Source organism: Miscanthus floridulus, chromosome 18 (assembly GCF_019320115.1).
Source record: "Miscanthus floridulus cultivar M001 chromosome 18, ASM1932011v1, whole genome shotgun sequence".
Classification (NCBI taxonomy): domain Eukaryota; kingdom Viridiplantae; phylum Streptophyta; class Magnoliopsida; order Poales; family Poaceae; genus Miscanthus; species Miscanthus floridulus.
The window spans coordinates 115,165,584-115,187,532 of NC_089597.1; positions in this window are offsets into that span (position 1 = coordinate 115,165,584).

A 21,949-nucleotide genomic window follows, 5' to 3' on the forward strand; every position below is an offset into this window, starting at 1 on the left:
GGCACGCACTCCTCCATTCTCCCGTTCCGGTGGGCACACCGGCCGCGGCCGCCGGGCGCTGCGTTAGGTGGCCAGCACAGCGCGGGTCAAAGGCAGCCGACGCGTGCGTGCGTGCATGCATGGTGTAGGCCGGCGAACGAGACTGTATCGTTGAGACGGCGACCTTGTCCGATCCCTCGCGTGTCTCGTACGTCCTATCGCTTGGGTTAAGCTGTCAAGCCGCTAATAATAATAATGCCATTCAGTATTTCTGTTTATGATTATATCCCTACCTAACAACGTCGATTATTTCTGAATGATTATGTTTGGATTTATTTTTGTCCACATTTGTGCTTAATTTGATGATGGTTGTGAGTGTACTTCGGTATGGAAACCAACACAATGGATTTTTTACTTGCACCTTAGGCACACTAGTTAAATTTACATCAGATTTACAGTTACGTTGCACATTAAGTTACATCTACTTTTTACCCAAAAAGAAGTTACATCTCCATTTTAGGTGTGTTTTTTTTAGTAAAGATGGTAAAATAAAAATTAGAGCGCTACAACCTTCCGTAGACTGCGTAGCCTACAATAGATCTAGGCCATGTTTAGCATAGCTCAGCTTTATTAGTACAAGTAGTCTTTTTTCTTCGGCTCTACGAGCAACTCTACCGGTAGAGTTGAAGATGTTTTCATGAATTATTTGGTCCATGCAGGAACCCACAGTGCGAGTTGAAGCTGCGAGTCAATTATTTTCAGTTTCATCCCACACCCATTCCTTAAGCACGATTTAAGAAGTTTCACATGCGAAGTTGTCTAAAAAATACCGGTTTGGCACAAAACAGCTTCAAACAACCTGTAGAGCTGCTAGATAAGATGTGCCAAATGGACCCTAATCTAAGCCATATATAAGTGTTAAAATTGGATGGCCGAGAACTCAAGTGTTGGAAACCATTAGAACCAATAATTTTAGATGTGTGATATGGACGCTCTTTTTTTCTAACAAAAACAGTAATACTTACAATTAAACTATTTACTTTATCATTTTTTTTAAAAAAAGTTTGACCACTTCAGATTATCTTCAATAATGAAATATATAGGTGTGGTATTTTACATTGTTATTTCCAGTAATAATGGTAAATGCGAGTAACTTGGAAAAATATAAAAAAAGATGCGGTGGCTATATTGTTAGTGATGATGATTAGAGCCGCATAATAATGGCCGTATTGACGACGTGGAAAAATGTTGAACGCACGCACGGCCCCGGGTCCTCACCTACCTACCGGGCCGGCCCTTTTGCATTTCCCCTGTCAGTGCAAAAGGAGCTTCGATTCTTTGCCTGCTGGTGTATGTTTGGAGATAGCAAAAATAAAGGGAAGAACCGAAGGAGGGCACGACGCATGCATGCGAAAAATAATCCAGGGGCCAGGGCAGGCAGCCTCGTCGTTGTCTTCATCAAGTGGTCGCCATGCACCCCTCACCCTCACCTCTTCCGGCCGCGCGGTGATCGTCCGGGTGGCCGGCCTGGGCAGTCAGCATCAGTGAGCCCTCCCCACCGTCACCGGCCGGCTCACCCTACGCTACGCACGTAGCATGAGCTTTCTTTCTAGCTCTCGTTGTTGCCCGGGCGGGCGGGACGACGGGCAGACGACCGCGCGCGACAGGGCAGGCAGGTCTCCCTTTCGGCTCCGGCCCCGCCGGCCACCTTTCGATGACATTCTCTGATTGGTCGGGGGGGCCACATGATGCAAAGGTGTCCTCCAAAGAGGGGGACATGACTTAACATGAAAGCCGGCCTCACTTTTCATGCATGCTACCTAGGGATGAAAACGGATCGGATACGAACGGATATCACTCATATTATATTTGTTTTCATATTTCTGTTCGGATTCGGATTCGGACACGGATAGCGTTCGGATACATATACGAATACGGATTGACTCGGTTACGGATACGAATAATGAGTATCGAATACGGTATGAATCGGATTCGGAGAAGGTCGGATACAAATATCTATTCGGATATTGAGTAAAAGCAGCATATATATATATATATATATATATATATCATACGTGCGCAAACCATTACACCACTCTATGAGTCCATAATCCATCTAGATTAAGCCGAAAGACTAAAGAGTAAAGCAACAAATAAGATAAAGATACAGATACATCATACATCAAACATCATACAAGCACCAATCTTCGCGGCATGAGTAGAAATAGCCAAGCTCATAGCTTCATGGGTCTCATGGAGTCATGGTCATGGATTCAAGATCTACAATCCTTATATAGGCCATTTTTTTATTTGAGAAAGTTTGAATAAAATGTAGTTCAAATTTCACAAGTGTGTGACATAGTTTTAGAAAGTCTGTATGAGATTCAAGAATTTGTGACTAGTGTTTGATAAAACTTTCTCAAATGGGAAAATGAGCTATGTAACAATTGTAGATCTTGCTGAGATGATCAAACTTGGTATTCAGAGTTTTTTCATCTGAGGTCATTTAGTGTCTCATTTGAGCAAGTTTGACCAAGTCAAATTTGGTCAAATGAAAAAATAACACTTTAATTCTAGTATTATGAACTCTAAATGACTTCAAATTGAAAAGTTTTGAATACCAAGTTTGTTCAACTCATCAAGATCTACAATTCTTGTTTTGGTCAACTTTCCATTTGAGATAGTTTGGACGGTTCAAATTTGTGATTTTTAAATTTTGATGCTTACAAACTAGTTTTCGGAACCCTAGATTGTCTCAAATTGAAAAGTTTTGAATACCAAGTTTGTTCAGCTCATCAAGATCTACGATCTTTATATAGGCTATTTTTTCATTTGAGAAAGTTTGAACAAAATATAGTTCAAATTTTACAAGTGTGACATAGTTTCAGAAAGTCTATATGAGATTCAAGAATTTGTGACTAGTGTTTGATAAAACTTTTTCAAATGGGAAAATGAGCTATGTAACAATTGTAGATCTTGCTGAGATGATCAAACTTGGTATTCAGAGTTTTTTCATCTGAGGTCATTTAGTGTCTCATTTGAGCAAGTTTGACCAAGTCAAATTTGGTCAAATGAAAAAACAACACTTTGACTCTAGTATTATGAACTCTAAATGACTTTAAATTGAAAAGTTTTGAATACCAAGTTTGTTCAACTCATCAAGATCTACAATTGTTGTTTTGGTCAACTTTCCATTTGAGATAGTTTGGATGGTTCAAATTTGTGATTTTTAAATTTTGACGCCTATAAACTAGTTTTCCATTTGAGAAAGTTTGGACGGTTTAAATTTTGAAGCACTAAATGATTTCAAACGAAAAAGTTGTAAACAACAAAGTTTCATAACTTTTTGAGATCTACAATTTTTATTTTGATCATTTCTCCATCCAAGGTCGTTTGAATCATATCCGGATAATATCCGTTTTTAAATATCCGGATATATCCGATACTTAACCGGATTATCCGATATCCGCCGGATATCGATGATATTACATCCGTATTTGATATCCGCCTAAGATATCCGTTTTAGTATCCGTATCCGAAAAAAATTACGGATATCCGAGTAATTATCCAGATAAGTGTTCATATTTGTTCGGTCGAACGGACGGTCGAATAAATATCCGTACCGTTTTCATCCATAATGCTACCAATCTTCTGTCCTGTGAGATGTCGCTCATCATCCATATCTATGCCTATACTTAGGCCCTGTTTACATACTATCCAAAATCCAAAATTTTTCAAGATTTTCTGCCACATCAAATCTTGCGGCACATGTATGGAGCATTAAATATAGGAAAAAAGAATAACTAATTACACAGTTTGTCCGTAATTGGCAAGACGAATCTTTTAAGCCTAAATAGTCAATAATTAGACAATTTTTGCTAAATACAAACGAAAGTGCTACAGTAACTAAAAGACAAAAAAATTTCGTATCTAAACGGCGCCTTACGCGCGTGCATCCTGGCATGTCAAATTTCCTCCTATTGACCAGTAGAATGCACTGGCTGAGTTTGAAATTTTGAACTTGGCAGCGAGTATCGTCTATTCTCGTGCTAGCTCCTAAAATGCACATTAATAAGATCCTAGAACTTACTAGGGCCAATATTAGTGGGAGCTTTCGTGTAGGTTTTATTTGTATTTAATAGGTTGTCACATGCCTTTTTGATTAGTGGATCAATAAGTGAGTTTCGTCGAGCAAGGCTAATAATACAGCCGGCTTACTGGCTGTAAGGTTCCTTACAGTCTTCTCTCAGCCCACTTATATAGTAGTTAGTTCTTTACAGTTAATACATGGCCCACTTATTTCTCTCACAGACTTTCTTGGTTCTTATGCCCAAGCCAGCTGTAAGCTTACAGCCCGCTTCTCCTCTCTCTCCTCCCCTCTCTCATCCACCTTAGCATTTAGTTGGCTTACAACCTACTATTATACTTGCTCTTACACGATTACCTCCACATATGTCACGATGTGTATTTTAGGAGTTTAAATACCTAGATATCACTCTCGGCCAAATCTAAGGCCCGAAAGTGCATTTTCCTCCCTCATGGCTTGCATGGCAAAAGGTTTTGCCTCCCAGCAGGCTCTCTCCAGTGCAAACTTTTTCGATGTACGCCTTCCGTCCCAAAAAAAAAATATCACAGGATATGCGCTGATAAATTTTCTCAAGTTTTATCAGCTTGATAAAAAATATTGACAATATTTATATCACAAAATAAATTTATTGAGGAAATATACTTAGCGATTTATCTAATGGTATCAATTATGTATTATAAATATTAATATTTTTTTATATAATAATTGACCAAAGTTAAAACTATTTGATTTCTCGGGAGGCAAGTAAAGCATGTAGGGTAACCTACATGAGAGGTCGGAATATTCTCGCGCGAAATCCTCTTCTTTTGATGCTACATCTGTCTGTTATCTTTTCTTGTGATCACGGGCGGCGGTCCGGGGTCTGTATTCAATATTTATATATATATTCCTATATATCTGTCTGTAATGTAAAAAGCAGCTAGTGCAGTAGTGCGGCAGATGGGTGGGTCAATATACGGTGAGAGCGAAACGACAAGGCAAAAGTTAGCTCGCACGTGTCTGTTTCCGTGTTTATTTTGTCCTCGTCAACTTGTAAAGCTGGCGTACATGGACCAGATTAGCTAAGTCATCCATTCCTTCTTATTGTAATCCACCGTGCTCTCTTTAATTAGTCTTTACATCCATCTCGCGGATTTCTGATGTGTGACAAAAACTTTTTTTTCCCCTTTCTCCTTTCACTAGCACGGCATTGCTTATTAATGTTTCTCGCAGAGGATGATTCTGCACGAGCATGTGTTGTTTGCTAGCTAGGTGGTTGTTATCCTCTTATTCCATGAGATGACACATGAGTTTGCTAGTTTTTATCTAGGAGTATAAGGACATGAGCAATTTGTCCACTCCGTCCCACGGTCATTGTGCTGCGAGGTCACATCGGCTTTGTAGAGCAACCTCCTCTATCCGAGGGCCGAGGACGAGTATCTAATCAAAATCATTTTTAAGAAAATGAAAACTGACCATAAAAAATACTTCTGCCATTCTAAATTGTAAACCATTCAAAGATCTAGATATATGTATATTTTTTTGGGAAACTGGAGGGGCCGAAGCCCCTGCAGGTAAACTTTATTACAAAGAAAAGTAAGGTAGTATATGTCTAGACATAACATGTATCTATATGCATAGCAAAAACAAAAAAACTATATATCTAAGTAAAAAGCAGAACAACCCCCAATTTGGAACAAAGGAAGTAGCAATTTTTAAGCATAAATTGTGTGCTTTCCTAGAATTCAAATCAATAATCTATTGCTTCGTGCAAGCCGGGTCACCACACAATTAATTTTGAACAAAATATAGGATTCTATCCTTTTGTATTGATTTCTATAAAGCTTATAATGAATATTTTGGTCTCTAAACTAAATGATCTCAAATGAAAAAAAGCTTCAACCACAAAATTTTTTAGTTATTGAGTGCTACAAGTTTGGTATAGGGTATGTCTCCATCCTAAGACGTTTGAAAAAAATCAAAAAAATGAGAATTTTGAAAAATGAGAACTTAAACATATATTTGGTCCACTAAATGATTCCAAATAAAGATTCTTCAACTATAAAGTCTCTACAACCGTGATAATATAAAATTTGTCTTCATCCGACTTCATTTTGAAAAAGATATGATTTTCTTTCCGTGGGGCATATTTTTATACGCGGATCACATTAATTACCAATTGCAGCAGAAAATCAATTTATAGTCATGGTTGGTGTTTGTAACTGTCTCTAAAAGTGCCTCTATTTTCAGAGGTGGCACGTAACACCAATCTTTCATGGAAATGGAGAACATTTCTAGATGCTGTTAGTAACACCAACTGCATATAGAAATTGATTTGAAGAGATTGTTTGTTTCTGGACCCATTTTTAAGGACGATTTTTATCTAACCATTAGGGTTTGTTGGAATACGTCAAGCAATGAGCCATGGTGATGATATATGGGAAGGTACATTGCTATATGTCAGCAGTTTCAAAGGATGTCTCATGCAACGCTACATAGATTCTTTGATGATGTGGAGATGAGAGAGGAAGGTGAGACAAAGAGTTTGTTGTTTCGTGAAGCAACCACGCCTCATAAGCAAAAAAAGGACTATGAGACAACTTGTCGGTGTTTTGGGTCTGACGGATCCTCAACCGACTAGTGAAAGTGTACTACGTGCCCCTAATTCCGGATGATGATGCAAAGAGACACAAGGTTTATACTGGTTCAGGCAATAGGTGCCCTACGTCCAGTCTGAGAGAGCGATCTTGTATTCCTTGCACCGAGGTGCTTGTAGTAGGGGCTTACAAGCTGAGCGAGAGAGGGAGCTAGTCCCAGGTCTCTATGTAGAGTGGCGTGGGTTGCTTGAGATGTTGATCTCTTACAGTGAAGGAGTGTGTGTGTTATAGAGCGTTGTGCGTTGCTTGCACCTGTGTGTCCCCAGAAGCGGCCCCGGTCACTCCCTTTTATAGTCGAAGGGAGGCGCGGGGGCGGTACATGGATTTGCTACGTGGCGTTTTATGAGCAGAGGCGACATGTCCGAGCCCTATAGCTCACCACTATGGCTGCATGGTTGGTGGAGCAGCCTTGTCCTCGGTGCACTGGAGCGACGCGCCGGTCACGCCTGATCCTGCACGACGTGGGAGCTCTTGTGGCCTGACGCAGGGCATGGCGCGTACTGCGGACGATGTGCCGATCCTAGAGTGCTGACAACGTAGAGAGCCAAGGCCCAGTCGGTGCCGAGGCTAAACCATTGTGGGGGACTCGGCGGGCACGAGTCCCGAGGCTACAGGAGCCTGGAAGCGGATAGCCGAGGCTCGGAGGGAACAGTTGGTCTTGTACGTCGATTCTGAGGCTACAGGGACCCGGACATGACTCTCCATGCCACGCTGTCCTTAGAGCAGGGGTTAGGCAGCATAGTGCAGCACGGGTGTCAGTCGTGGGTATAGTGCCGAGCACAGCGGCCGGTAACCCCTACCCCGTCCTATCCCGGACGGCATGGCGTCGATGTGACTCCCATCTCGTTGGCCACTCCGCTATATCGAGCCATCGTTCAACTGACGTTGCAGGAGTGGTTGGACGCATTGGTTGGATGTGATGTCCTATCAGAGAAGTCGGTCAAGGCGGAGGTGATAGGGTTGATGCCGAGTCGGCCTCGAGCGAGTCGGAGAATCGGTACCTCGTCCGAGGCCTTACGGGCGGGGCCTCAGGCGAGGAGGAGAATCGATACCTCGTCCGAGGCCTTACGGGCGAGGCCTCGGGCGAGGCGGAGAATCGATACCTCATCCAAGGACTTACGGGCGGGGCCTCGGGCGAGTCGAAGAATCGGTACCTCGTCCGAGGCCTTACGGGCGGGGCCTCGAGCGAGGCGGAGAACCGGTACCTCGTCCGAGGCCTTACGGGCGGGGCCTCGGGCGAGGCGAAGAATCGGTACCTTGTCCGAGGCCTTACGGGCAGGGCCTCGAGCGAGGCGGAGAATCGGTACCTCGTCCGAGGCTTTATGGTTTCATTTTGGGCCGAGCCCGCTTCGGGTGAGTTGGGATACTATCCGAGGTGGGCCAGGTGGTCCAACCGGGCCTCGGATAAGGTGGGGGTTTGCCGGTGGTTGTCTCTTGCCTTCGATATTTACAAGGTCTAAGCGATTTTTTTAGTTCTTGCTTAGGGAACCCCTTTTTATAGTACCCGACAGACCCCTTTTTATGGTACCCGACATAGCCCCCCGAGCCTCGGGGAGAGTGTGAGCGCTCTCCCTGAGGTTTTGACGAGACTTAGCTCGCGATAGCTTCTGGCGGGATGGTGTTTCGTACTCGAGGCTTCGGTGGGTGCGCACGAGTGGACCCACTGGGTGTAGCCCCCAAGGCCCTGGAGGAGTGGATTTATTCCTCCAAAGGCTTTTCTCATGTTGAGTGAGGGTTTTATCGCATTTTACCGAGCCCACGAGTGCGAGTTCGGGTCGCTGGGTCTCGGCTTGGTTGCAGGAAGAGCCCCCAAGCCTCTGCTCGGAGCAAGAGGACGATCAAGAGTTTCCCTATCTTTCTTGTGTGGCCCTCGCACATCCTTTTTGTTTGGAAGGAGGGGTGGAGTATGCTAGGCTACCCTTGGTGGGCGCGAGCAGTGACACCTCTGGTGAGCTATTATCGGGTAAGTCCGAGTGGAGGCCCGTGCCCCATTCGATAGGGGTCAGCTAGCGGTCTAGAGACGCACTCCAAAAGTACCAGAGGGCTTATCTAGTGGGTCCCAGGGCCGTTTGATTAGCCACGGGGGCTCGGTGCCTCTCTACGGTGGTATCCCATTCAGAGACCTCCCTGCTGGTCTCAGACATGACTTAAGGCATCCCAAGCAATCGCTTGCTTAGGCCTCGACCATGTATGGGCTTGCCCATAGTCATCCCTGACTCTGTTTGTCCTGGGGCGGCTGTCGAGACCCTTGGGGGCCCAGCGTTCGAACCCCTGGACTGTAACAGGCTCGGTGCCTTTTTATCGCGTTTGCCGAGCCCCTGAGTGCGAGTTCAGGTCGCTGGGCCTTGGCTTGGTTGTAGGAAGAGCCCCCGAGCCTCTGCTTAGAGCAAGAGGGCGATCAGGAGTTTCCCTATCTTTCTTGTGCGGCCCTTGTGCATCCTTTTCATTCGGAACAAGGGGTGGAGTGTGCCAGACTACCCTCAGTGGACGTGAGCAGTGACACCTCTAGTGAGCTATTATCGGGTAAGTCCGAGTGGAGGCCCGTGCCCCATTCGATAGGGGTCAGGTAGCAGTCCAGAGACGCACTCCAAAAGTACCAGAGGGCTTCTCTAGTGGGTCCCAGGGCCGTTCAATTGGCTCCAGGGGCTCGGTGCCTCCCTACAGTGGGATCCCATTCAGAGACCTCCCCGCCGGTCTCAGACACGACTTAGGGCATCCCAAGCAATCGCTTGCATTGGCCTTGGCCATGTAAAGGCTCACCCATAGTCATCCCTGACTCTGCTTGTCCTGGGGCGGCTGTCGAGACCCTCAGGGGCCTAGCCTTCGAACCCGTGGACCATAACGGGCTCAGTGCCCAGTTCCTTAGTCTGAAAGGAATTGGGTGGGGGATATTCCCCTCCCATCGGCTGACAATGGCGGGTGCGCCTTTAGAGGTGGTTCCTCGGGGAGACGGAACGACGCCTACCATTGCGGTGGTCGAATGCGACGCGACGTCTGCGGATGGGACACTACTATGTGCGTGCGATTAATAAGGAAAAGGTGGACGCATGGGCGGTTTGGTCAGATCTAGATTAACTGCGCTAGATCTGAGGGAAACTTCCTCGGTTTTGTTACCCATCCGTTTCGCCCCCTTTCCTCCCTCATAAATACTGTAACACCCGGTTTTAAAGACAAAACCAGATATACACTATATGTGAGCCCAGGAAGTCAAATCTCACATATAGCCACAAATAAGGGTAATATCAAGAGACAATACTTATTACATAACGTATTAGTAAAAGAAAAGTACCCTCAGAGTAAAGACAGCGGAAAGTTGACTCCGATCTTCTGGCAAAGACTCCAAATTCACAGGGATGACTGACTGGTTGACCATAAGCCTAACTCCTCCAAACCAGCAATCTGGTACCCATCCAGGATTTTTATCCAATGTATAGAAAAATAAAGCAAGCGTAAGTACATGTCATACTTAACAATTATATCATGGGGTTCATGAGGCTCAAAAGGGCTGACACTGGTTTACTGCGATTAGCTTTAATAGATCATCTTTTTTTAAGCAGTTGGGTAGCAAAGGATTTATCATTCCCATAAACACAGGATCAGGTAAACATGAATAATGTATAGCATAAATGATTAATTATTAGAATTATCATCCATTAGTGATCATCTCTATTCCATAAGGGTCCAATGCTGCTCGTGTTCGTGAGCACGGCTATTATAACAGTTTTTATACTCTGCAGAGTTTGTACACGTTCACTGTGAGTTGTGATTTACCCTTTCGCCCGAGGTAGCTATTCTCTTGACCCACTTCCAAGGAAGGTCGGTAGGGTTCACTATGAAGCCTTTCAAAGAATTTGTCTAACAAGTTAGGGCCGCTAGGCGTATGTGGCCCATCTCTAGGAGTGGCATGCGTGGGCATCGCAGCACGATACACACTTCCTAGCAGCAAAGGAAACATACCCCGTGCCTGAAAGGTAACCACTAACAAGCTAGAAAAGATCCTCATACTGAGCTAAAGCCAGAGCCATATGACCCTCACAGCTGTACTATAAGTCCCGGATGATCGCTTACAGATAAGTCTTTAGGGAGAGGAATCTGAAGCATATAAACACTTCAACCCCTGGTTCCATGTTACTAAAAAGTCATGTTTTAATGTTTATTGCATATACCATTAGTCAAGTTACAAGATCATGGTTTTGATTAAGCACTAGCAAAAACTATCCAATGCAATTACCCAAAGGTGTCAAGGAATCCAGGATATCAATTAGCTAGGGAATTTACTATAGTTGCCAAGGTAGACACATGCAATATGAATTAAGTGTTTAAATATGAATAGGTAACAAGGATAGTCCCATGCTATACTTACCTTACACACTGATCCTTCGGTAAGCTTTATTCTTTGATGTCTTTCTTCTTCTTCTGGATCACCATGTGTATCTCACCGACTAGACAATCGTAGAACACCACACAAACATCCATACACATACATGCATAGCATACAGTTGCATCTATATCAGAATAGTACACCAATCATAGAAAAATTAAGTAAAAGAGACTGATATACGATTCTACGTATCACTACGATCACACAGTCGCGAGAAGCACGCTAATCGAAGCTACGATGAAAAAGATACATCTACCGAAAGATTTGCTTAATACGTGGAAAAGAAACTATAGGCTTCGTTTATGTTAACTATATGAATTCATATACAAAAGATATTTTATAAACAATATGGATTGAATCAAGTCAATCTTAGATTTAAATTATAAAACAAAAGTAAAACAAATCATATTTTATGTATAAAACCTAGTTGCATAATCTTTAATCAAGATATGATTTAAACTATGATTTTTATGAAATAGTAATATAGTAAACATCATTACTAATACGTAGATCTTGTTGTTACGAAACAAACGCAACTTAAACGGACTATTTCGGAGTTTAAATAAATAAGTTACGATTTAAACAAGTTTTACTTTAATTAAATAATAGATTAAATCTACTCATGAATTTTAAGTGTTGAAAACATGCCTAACAGTAGTATAAATACATAGAAAACATAAATACGATCCTAACGCAATTCGAACAGGTCAAAACGGACTTAAAACGCAAAAGTTACGCATAAAATAAGATCCAGTGGCATTCCTGTAAATATTTGAACTCAAATTTGAATTAAAACAATTAAAAACTGAATTTAAATGAATTTTGGACTGGACGTACTATTTCTAGAAAACACAGGGTCCTAAACGAATAAAATCAGGGCTAATTTGTATTTATTTTGAACTAAACCGGACTGCGGGTTGATTTCTTGGAAGTACGGGGGCTAATCTGCAAAACATGCAAGGCTTGACTGCTGGGTTGACCTGGGTGCTGACCAGGCGAACATGTGGTGCACTAGGGTTGGATCGGTGCAGCACGTGGCTCAGTGGACCAGTGCTGACGCGGTGGGGTGGAACGGGTCTATGGCCCACGGTGGATCGGTCACTAAATCCAACCGTTTTCTAATCTAGGCCGTTCATCCATGATCCAGCGGCGTAGGGCGCGTGCGAGAGAAGCTACGGTGGTGGCACAGTGACACCGGCGAGGGCACCATGGCCGGCGGTGAGCCGAGCACGACGGCGGGCGTCGAAGAGGCATTCTGGACTTCCCCCGGTCGAAGTCTAAAGCACGTACGTGAAGCGTAGGACCTCACGAACTCAACGGAGCGCCAAAAATGAGGACCGAGAACAAGCCGAACCGGCTTCCCATGGTGGTGCCATGGTCGGCGGCGTTGGGGCTTGCGGTTGCGGAGTTCTAGGCTGCCATTTGAGGAACGGAGAGCACGGGGAGGTGGAGAATCTCACCGCGAGGTCGACGGTGGTGGTCGCAGTGTCTGGAAGACCTCCGAAGGGGCTAGTCGACGGCGGCCATGATCTGGAGAGAGAGCATGGTGCGGGTGAGGGCGAATCCGACCAAAACATGACCAAAAACCAGAGGTGGAGGTTCCTACGGGCGCGGGCGAGTACGGCGGAGCTCGAGGTCACGTCGGCGATGGCGTTTGCGCTCGGGAAGGTTGGATTCACTGGCGGTGGCAAATGGAGAGGGGCAGAGGGGAGGGAAGAAGACGGGGCTCGGCTGGAGCTTTATAGGCAGGCGGCTGTGGCGTAGAAGGAAAGGGAGAAGGGGTGCGGGCAGGATTCGGTCGCCTGCCTTGTAGAAGTGACGGCGCGGGTGACTTTCCGTTCGGGCGTGTGCCATCGGCGGGGGAGAGAAAGGAAAGAAACACGGGGAAGGAAGGAAAGGGAAGAAGACGGCTGACGAGTGGGGCCATCGGGGCAGCGAGATGGAAAAGGGGCGCGACGCGTGCGGCGCTGTGGGCACGGGTGGCTGACGTGCGGGGCCAGCCGCGCAGCGAGAGAGAGAAGGGAGAACGGACAAGAGCGTGCGATGCGGGCGTAGGCCGAAGCGGGGCAGGCCGAGCGGACGGGGCGCCAGCTGGGCCACGGCGCTGAAGGTCGAGCAGGCCAGGTGCTTGCGCGAGAAAGCCGAAGCGGGGCTGCGGCAGTGCGTTGCCGAGCGCGTGCGGGCAAACCCAAGGCAGGCCACGGCAGTGGGCCGAGGTCGGGAAGAGCAGGCCGGCGCGTGAGGGAGGAAAGAGGGAGTGCGCCTGGGCCGAATCCGGGAGTTGGGCTGAAAGAAGATGAAGTTTTTTTTTTCCAAATTTAATTCTTTTCTATTTCTAAATTCTATTTCTTTTCTTAATTCAAAACCATTTCAAATATGAACCAAATCAAGCATAAATATGATTTCAATGTACTTTATAATTCCAACATAGATGAACCAATTTTTGGTAAGTTTCCAAAAATAACTTTTAAAGTTCTTACATTTTCCAATTCCAAGCTAAATTCAAATCCAATTCGAGTATGGTTTCATAAATACTTTCCCATTCAATAAAAATGGTCAATTCCATTAGGTTTTCCAAGATAAACTTTACAACTTTAAAAATACTTTTATTTTCAAATTTTCTTTTCTTTCTTTTCTTTTATTTCAAAGCCATTTTCAAACTCTTTTCAAAAACATTTTAACCATTTTGACTTTTAAACTAAAGCCACTCAACCAATAAAATTAAATGCAATAGCATGTATGCATCAAACATATTGCTACCTTATGATGGATTTTAAATTAATGAAAAATTTTATTTTCCTATATTTCATGTGCACAAAAATTCATAAATAAATCATTTGAACTCTATTTCAAAAGGGGCAATTTTTAGGGTGTTACAATTCTACCCCCTTAAGATGAATCTCGTCCTCGAGATTCGGAAGACGTCGACTACGAGATGGGAATACTCTGTCCTTGGATTCTTCTTTACTTCCTCATGTAGTTCCACCGTCTTGATAAAGATCTACTTTACTTTGCCTACCTGTTGCTCTTACTCCAAGTAATTTGCCTAACTAATTCTAAAACTTTGACAGGTGCCTTGAACAACTCTCTGGTAACCCTAATCACTAGGCCATAATTCTATTTTCTCATATGTTCACCTTTCAACAAGGCTTCCTTATATTCTTGGTCCAAAAGATGATCTACAACCAATCTTCAAAACATTGATGATCTTGGTGAAGTTGCTCGAACTGGGAATACAACTCTTAATCCTTAGTGTCATCCAAACCTTTTTAGCACAATTCTCCGTTGCTAAGGGCGTCGACCATGACTTCGCTTCTCGAAGTGATAGCACTTTTTCAAGTCACAATCAATTTCATTCCAACGAGGTTATCACAAGCTCAAGAACTAACTTAGTGAAGGTATCCTATATATTCTTGTGATCCTCCTAGATATTACTTTTACCTTCAAGAAGATGGTACTTCCATGCATTGCAATGGATAACTCCAGATGACAGGTTAGTTCAACTCATGCTTATAAGGACATATCCTACATCTTCACAAGATGCATTATTGTAGATACAAAGCTCTCGTCCTGATCTAACAAACTAATACTCAGGTTTTACTTTGACCTTTTGGACTCCTTCAAACACTTGACTGCAGTCTCTTGATCCAAACTAACTTAAAAGCTTTTCTGGTAGATTTATCAACGTCTTGCTGGTCTTGGATAGACCTTTCTTGGACTTCTAACCAAAACTCATTGAAACTCCGAGTTCCTCCTGCATCATTGGGTACCACCACGCTTTCGCTGCGCACTCTGATTTCCGCTGTGCAAACTCGAACGTATGATACTTCATCTTACCAATTCTTCTACTTGGCTACCCCCCTTAAGATAAGGTAAAGTAGGGGATACCAAAGTATAGCTTGCATCATCTTGTGATTGAAGTCTACTATTGTTCAAGATTTCCTCAGGGTTTTTGATCGTCCAAAATCAGAGATATGAACCAATAAAGACAGGCTGCTTTGAAGACAAGACAGGGAAAATAGAAGAAAACCATAACCCAACTATTTATTTCATTAATCCTTATACCTTAAACCTATGAACTAAATGAAATTGCGGGAACACCCAACAAGATTATTGCAATCATTACAAAGATGCAAAACAAGCATAACATAATGACAAAATCAACAAAGCACTTAAAGATGCACAACTCAATTATTGACTCACTTGCGATACTATCATTTTTATTACATAAAGGGCACAAATTCCTAATTCTTAAAAATGGCATGATTACAGGGACATCTCTCACATGGGAGTGACACGTCATCCACTACATCAATTTCACCATATGCTTCTTTTGGGTTGGGTATCACTGACACTTCCTGGTGACAGTCCGGTTGTGATTTGACTCTGGCTACTTCCATGGTGTACTTGTTGATCCTTCTGTGGGCAAGATTTAACATAATGTCCTTCCTACTGGCAATGATAACACTTTCTCTTAACTAGATCTTTAGCGATGTCATACTCCATAGAATTGTTGCTTAGAGTATGGTTAGCTTGCTGACTCTGTAAGTTCATCTTTGTTTGATTGGACCGCTTTTTAGCTCGCTTGATCTTTCAGGGTTGAAACTCTGTGTAGGTGATTGTCCACCCATCTATGCATACCTCATGTGGAAAGAGTGGAGTAACCTTAGCTTGAGAAACTTCTAATTCTTTAGAGTCTGAGTTTATCTGACTAGGGATTGGAATTAGATGTGACGATGTAATAGAACTCAAATGTTGATTGCTTTCCAATTCTGACTCTGGTGAGATCTCCTCTCTCTCTTCTTAACCACATTATCCTCAGGTACAGGCTGAATACCTTCATACTCAATTCTTTCTCCCGACGGTGCGGTTAGAAGCACCGAACGCTGAGCATACTTGATCACTCATTTACAAGCAGATAGCCATCCTATTCCAAGAATGACATCAATGTCCACTAACTCTAATACAATAAGATTTGCTTCAAATTTTACTCCTTTGATGTTAAGACTAACTCTTGGGCATTTGTGGTTTGCCTTCATTTCTCCTTCTGGGGTCTTAACTATCACTAGTCTCCTCATTGGAAGCATAGTTAGCTTATGTTCCTTTACGTATGCACTAGAGATAAATGAATGTGAAGCTCTAGGGTCAAACAACACTGTGGCGGAAGCTAAGTTTACTGAAATGAAACCATACACAACCTCCTTTGCTCCATGAGCGGTAGTCATATCCACATTATTCCATCTTCCTTGGATGTAGTTTCTCTTTGCTTTACTTCCTTGCTCCTGTTTCTTCTGGACCTTCTGTTCCTACTTCTGTTGTGGTTGATCCTAGCATTCATGTGCCATTCTTCCAATATCTTCATTAGACTTCATATTATTCCAAGCTTCTGTTACTTGTCTCTTCACTGGTCCCTTTGGTATGTTGATTTGACCTTGTGGCAAGCACTGTTGAAAACTCCTAGGTTGAGTCATACCTTCTGGTGCTTGTTGTTGCACAGCTACAAGCTTTTCCTTGTCGAATGTAGTCAAGGGCAACGTAGCTTGGTCCTCCTGATCTCTGTTGTTGGCATTTATCTCATTACGTTCCATCTATATAGACAAAGATAGAGGATTGAGAATAGAAACAAAGTTTTCATAACAGACAGAGGCGGAAGTGAGCATAACTTTTAGCAAATAACAAGGTTGGAGAGAAAACAAGAACTAAGCAAGATAAAAGCATGCTAAAACGTCCAGTTTTATCTAGGCTTGCGTCCTACAGTTAGCATGGCTCTGATACCACTTTGTAACACCCGGTTTTAAAGACAAAACCATATATACACTATATATGAGCCCAGGAAGTCAAATCTCACATATAGCCGCAAATAAGGGTAATATCAAGAGATAATACTTATTATATAATGTATTAGTAAAAGAAAAGTACCCTCAGAGTAAAGACAGCGGAAAGTTGACTCTGATCTTCTGGTGAAGACTCCAAATTCACAGGGACGACTGACTAGTTGACCACAAGCCTAACTCCTCCAAACCAGCAATCTGGTACCCATTCGGGATTTTTATCCAATGTATAGAAAAATAAAACAAGCGTAAGTACATGTCGTACTTAACAATTATATCATGGGGTTCATGAGGCTCAAAAGGGCTAACACTGGTTTACTGCGATTAGCTTTAATAGATCATCTTTTTTAAGCAGTTGGGTAGCAAAGGATTTATCATTCCCATAAACACATGATCAGGTAAACATGAATAATGTATAGCATAAACAATTAATTATTAGCATCATCATCCATTAGTGATCATCTCTATTCCATAAGGGTCTAAGGCTGCTCGTGTCCGTGAGCACGGCTGTTATAACAGTTTTATACTCTGCAGAGTTTGTACATGTTCACTGTGAGTTGTGATTTACCCTTTCGCCCGAGGTAGCTATTCTCTTGACCCACTTCCAAGGAAGGTCGGTAGGGTTCACTATGAAGCCTTTCAAAGAATTCGTCTAACAAGTTAGGGCCACCAGGCATATGTGGCCCATCTCTAGGAGTGGCATGCGTGGGCATCGCAGCATGGTACACACTTCCTAGCAGCAAAGGAAACATACCCCACGCCTGAAAGGTAACCACTAACAAGTTAGAAAAGATCCTCATACTGGGCTAAAGCCAGAGCCATATGGCCCTCACAGCTGTACTGTAAGTCCCGGATGAACGCTTACAGATAAGTCCTTAGGGAGAGGAATCTGAAGCATATAAACACTTCAGCCCCCTGGTTCCATGTTACTAAAAAGTCATGTTTTAATGTTTATTGCATATACCATTAGTCAAGTTACAAGATCATGGTTTTGATTAAGCACTAGCAAAAACTATCCAATGCAATTACCCAAAGGTGTCAAGGAATCCAGGATATCAATTAGCTAGGGAATTTACTACAGTTGCCAAGGTAGACACATGCAATATGAATTAAGTGTTTAAATGTGAATAGGTAACAAGGATAGTCCCATGCTATACTTGCCTTACACACCGATCCTTCGGTAAGCTTTATTCTTTGATGTATTTCTTCTTCTTCTGGATCACCACGTGTATCTCACCGACTAGACAATCATAGAACACCACACAAACATCCATACACATACATGCATAGCATATAGTTGCATCTATATCAAAACAGTACACCAATCATAGAAAAATTAAGTAAAAGAGACTGATATACGATTCTACGTATCACTACGATCACACAGTCGTGAGAAGCACGCTAATCGAAGCTACGATGAAAAGATACATCTACCAAAAGATTTGCTTAATACGTGGAAAATAAACTATAGGCTTCGTTTATGTTAACTATATGAATTCATATACAAAAGATATTTTATAAACAATATGATTGAATCAAGTCAATCTTAGATTTAAATTATAAAACAAAAGTAAAACAAATCATATTTTATGTATAAAACCTAGTTGCATAATCTTTAATCAAGATATGATTTAAACTATGATTTTTATGAAATAGTAATATAGTAAACATCATTACTAATACGTAGATCTTGTTGTTACGAAACAAACGCAACTTAAACGGACTATTTCGGAGTTTAAATAAATAAGTTACGATTTAAACAAGTTTTACTTTAATTAAATAATAGATTAAATCTACTCATGAATTTAAGTGTTGAAAACATGCCTAACAGTAGTATAAATACATAGAAACATAAATACGATCCTAACGCAATTCGAACAGGTCAAAACGGACTTAAAACGCAAAAGTTACGCATAAAATAAGATCCAGTGGCATTCCTGTAAATATTTGAACTCAAATTTGAATTAAAACAATTAAAAACTGAATTTAAATGAATTTTGGACTGGACGTACTATTTCTAGAAAACACAGGGTCCTAAACGAATAAAATCAGGGCTAATTTGTATTTATTTTGAACTAAACCGGACTGCGGGTTGATTTCTTGGAAGTACGGGGGCTAATCTGCAAAACGTGCAAGGCTTGACTGCTGGGTTGACCCGGGTGCTGACCAGGCGAACACGTGGCGCACTGGGGTTGGATCGGTGCACCACGTGGCTTAGTGGACCAGTGCTGACGCGGTGGGGTGGAACGGGGTCTACGGCCCACGGTGCACTGGTCACTAAATCCAACCGTTTCTAATCTAGGCCGTTCATCCATGATCCAGCGGCGTAGGGCGCGTGCAGGAGAAGCTACGGCGGTGGCACAGTGACACCAGCGAGGGCACCATGGCCGGCGGTGAGCCGAGCATGGCGGCGGGCGTCGGAGAGAGGCGTTCTGGACTTCCCCGGTCGAAGCCGAAAGCACATACGTGAAGCGCAGGACCTCGCGAACTAAACGGAGCGCCAAAAATGAGGACCGAGAACAAGCCGAAGCGGCTTCCCGTGGTGGCACCATGGCCAGCGGCATTGGGGCTTGTGGTTGCGGAGTTCTAGGCCGCCATTTGAGGAACGGAGAGCACGGGGAGGTGGAGAATCTCACCGCTAGGTCGATGGTGGTGGTCGCGGCGTCTGGAAGACCTCCGAAGGGGCTAGTCGACGGCGGCCACGATCTGGAGAGAGAGCATGGCGTGGTTGGAGGGCGAATCTGACCCAAACGTGACCAAAAACCAGAGGTGGAGGTTCCTACGGGCGGCGGGCGAGTACGGCGGAGCTCGAGGTCACGTCGACGATGGTGTTGTTGCTCGGGAAGGTTGGATTCACCGGCGACGGCGAATGGAGAGGGGCAGAGGGGAGGGAAGAAGACGGGGCTCAGCTAGAGCTTTATAGGCGGGCGGCTTGTGCGTAGAAGGAAAGGGAGCAGGGGCGCGGGGCAGGATTTGGTTCGCCTGCCTTGTAGAAGTGACGGCGCGGGTGACTTTCTGTTCGGGGCGTGCACCATCGGCGGGGGAGAGAGAAAGGAAAAAACATGGGGAAGGAAGGAAAGGGAAGAAGACGGCTGACGAGTGGGGCCATCGGGGCAGCGAGATGGAAAAGGGGCGCGACGCGTGCGGCGCTGTGGGCACGGGTGGCTGACGTGCGGGGCCAGCCACGCAGCGAGAGAGAGAAGGGAGAACGGACGCGTGCGTGCGATGCGGGCGTAGGCCGAAGCGGGGCAGGCCGAGTGGACAGGGCGCCAGCTGGGCCGCGGCGCTGAAGGTCGAGCAGGCCGGGAGCTTGCGCGAGAAAGCTGAAGCGAGGCTGCGGCAGTGCGCTGCCGAGCGCGTGCGGGCGAACCCGAGGCGGGCCACGGCAGTGGGCTGGGGTCGGGAAGAGCAGGCCGACACGTGAGGGAGGAAAGAGGGAGTGCGCCTGGGCCGAATCCGGGAGTTGGGCTAAAAGAAGATGAAATTTTTTTCCAAATTCAATTCTTTTCTATTTCTAAATTCTATTTCTTTTCTTAATTCAAAACCATTTCAAATATGAACCAAATCAAGCATAAATATGATTTCAATGTACTTTATAATTCCAACATAGATGAACCAATTTTTGGTAAGTTTCCAAAAATAACTTTTTAAGTTCTTACATTTTCCAATTCCAAGTTAAATTCAAATCCAATTCGAGTATGGTTTCATAAATACTTTCCCATTCAATAAAAATGGTCAATTCCATTAGGTTTTCCAAGATAAACTTTACAACTTTAAAAATACTTTTATTTTCAAATTTTCTTTTCTTTCTTTTCTTTTATTTCAAAGCCATTTTCAAACTCTTTTCAAAAACATTTTAACCATTTTGACTTTTAAACTAAAGCCACTCAACCAATAAAATTAAATGCAATAGCATGTATGCATCAAACATATTGCTACCTTATGATGGATTTTAAATTAATGAAAAATTTTATTTTCCTATATTTCATGTGCACAAAAATTCATAAATAAATCATTTGAACTCTATTTCAAAAGGGGCAATTTTTAGGGTGTTACAAATACGTGACGAGCCTCGCCCCGCCCCTCCTTACCTTGCCTGCCTACGTTCGCCCTTTCTGCCCTCGAGCGGTTGCTAAGAACAGAGGAAGAGAGCGTCGTGGAGAAGAAGGGAGAAGGGGGAGGAAAGGAGAGAGAGAGAGAGAGGGATAGCGAGAGTACGCCTTACCGTCGTTGCCATGCTCTCCACCGCACCCATGGCCGGCGGCGCTGTTGTCATCCAGGCAGATCCTTGGGGTCCATCCGACGTGTCCACGACGATGTTGTAGTCGCTCATTGATGACGGTCTCCTCCGCCCGGTTACCGACCCCAACAGACCGAAGTGGATTGCTCCGGGGGGCGAGCTGGAGCCGAGGCCATGCGATGGCTACATCGTGAGCTTCGTGGCCTTCCATGAGCACGGTCTCGGCCTACCAGCAGACCGGTTCATGTGAGCGCTCCTGCATTACTATGGCGTGGAGCTCCACAACTTCAACCCCAACTCCATCGCATAGGCGGCCATCTTCGTCGCCGTCTGCGAGGGGTACCTAGGCATCGCCCCCCACTGGGAGCTGTGGCTCCACTTCTTTTGGGCGGGGCTCAACACCAAGCCACCGGGCATGATGGGCACATGGAAGGCGTTGAGGGCCGGTGGCTGCACTCTCCAAGTGCGCCAAGATAGGCAGCCTTTCTACATCTCGGCCCAGCTCACGTTGTCCAACCACCACTGGTACACCAGCTGGTTCTACCTCCATAATGAGGATGGCGGGCTTCCCCCCTATACCAGGCGGGTTGTGGAGAGCCAGCTGGAGAGGTGGAGGTACGGCGTCCCATTGGTTGATTAGCCCAAGCTGCAGCCGCTCCTGAAGGCACTGGAGAGGCTGCGCAGCCATGGCCTTATGGCAGGTGTGGTTGTGGCGGCCTTCCACCGCTGGAGGGTGCTACCGCTGATGGCTCGGTGGCAATGCCTGTTCGAGATGACACTGGGTGAGCTAATCGA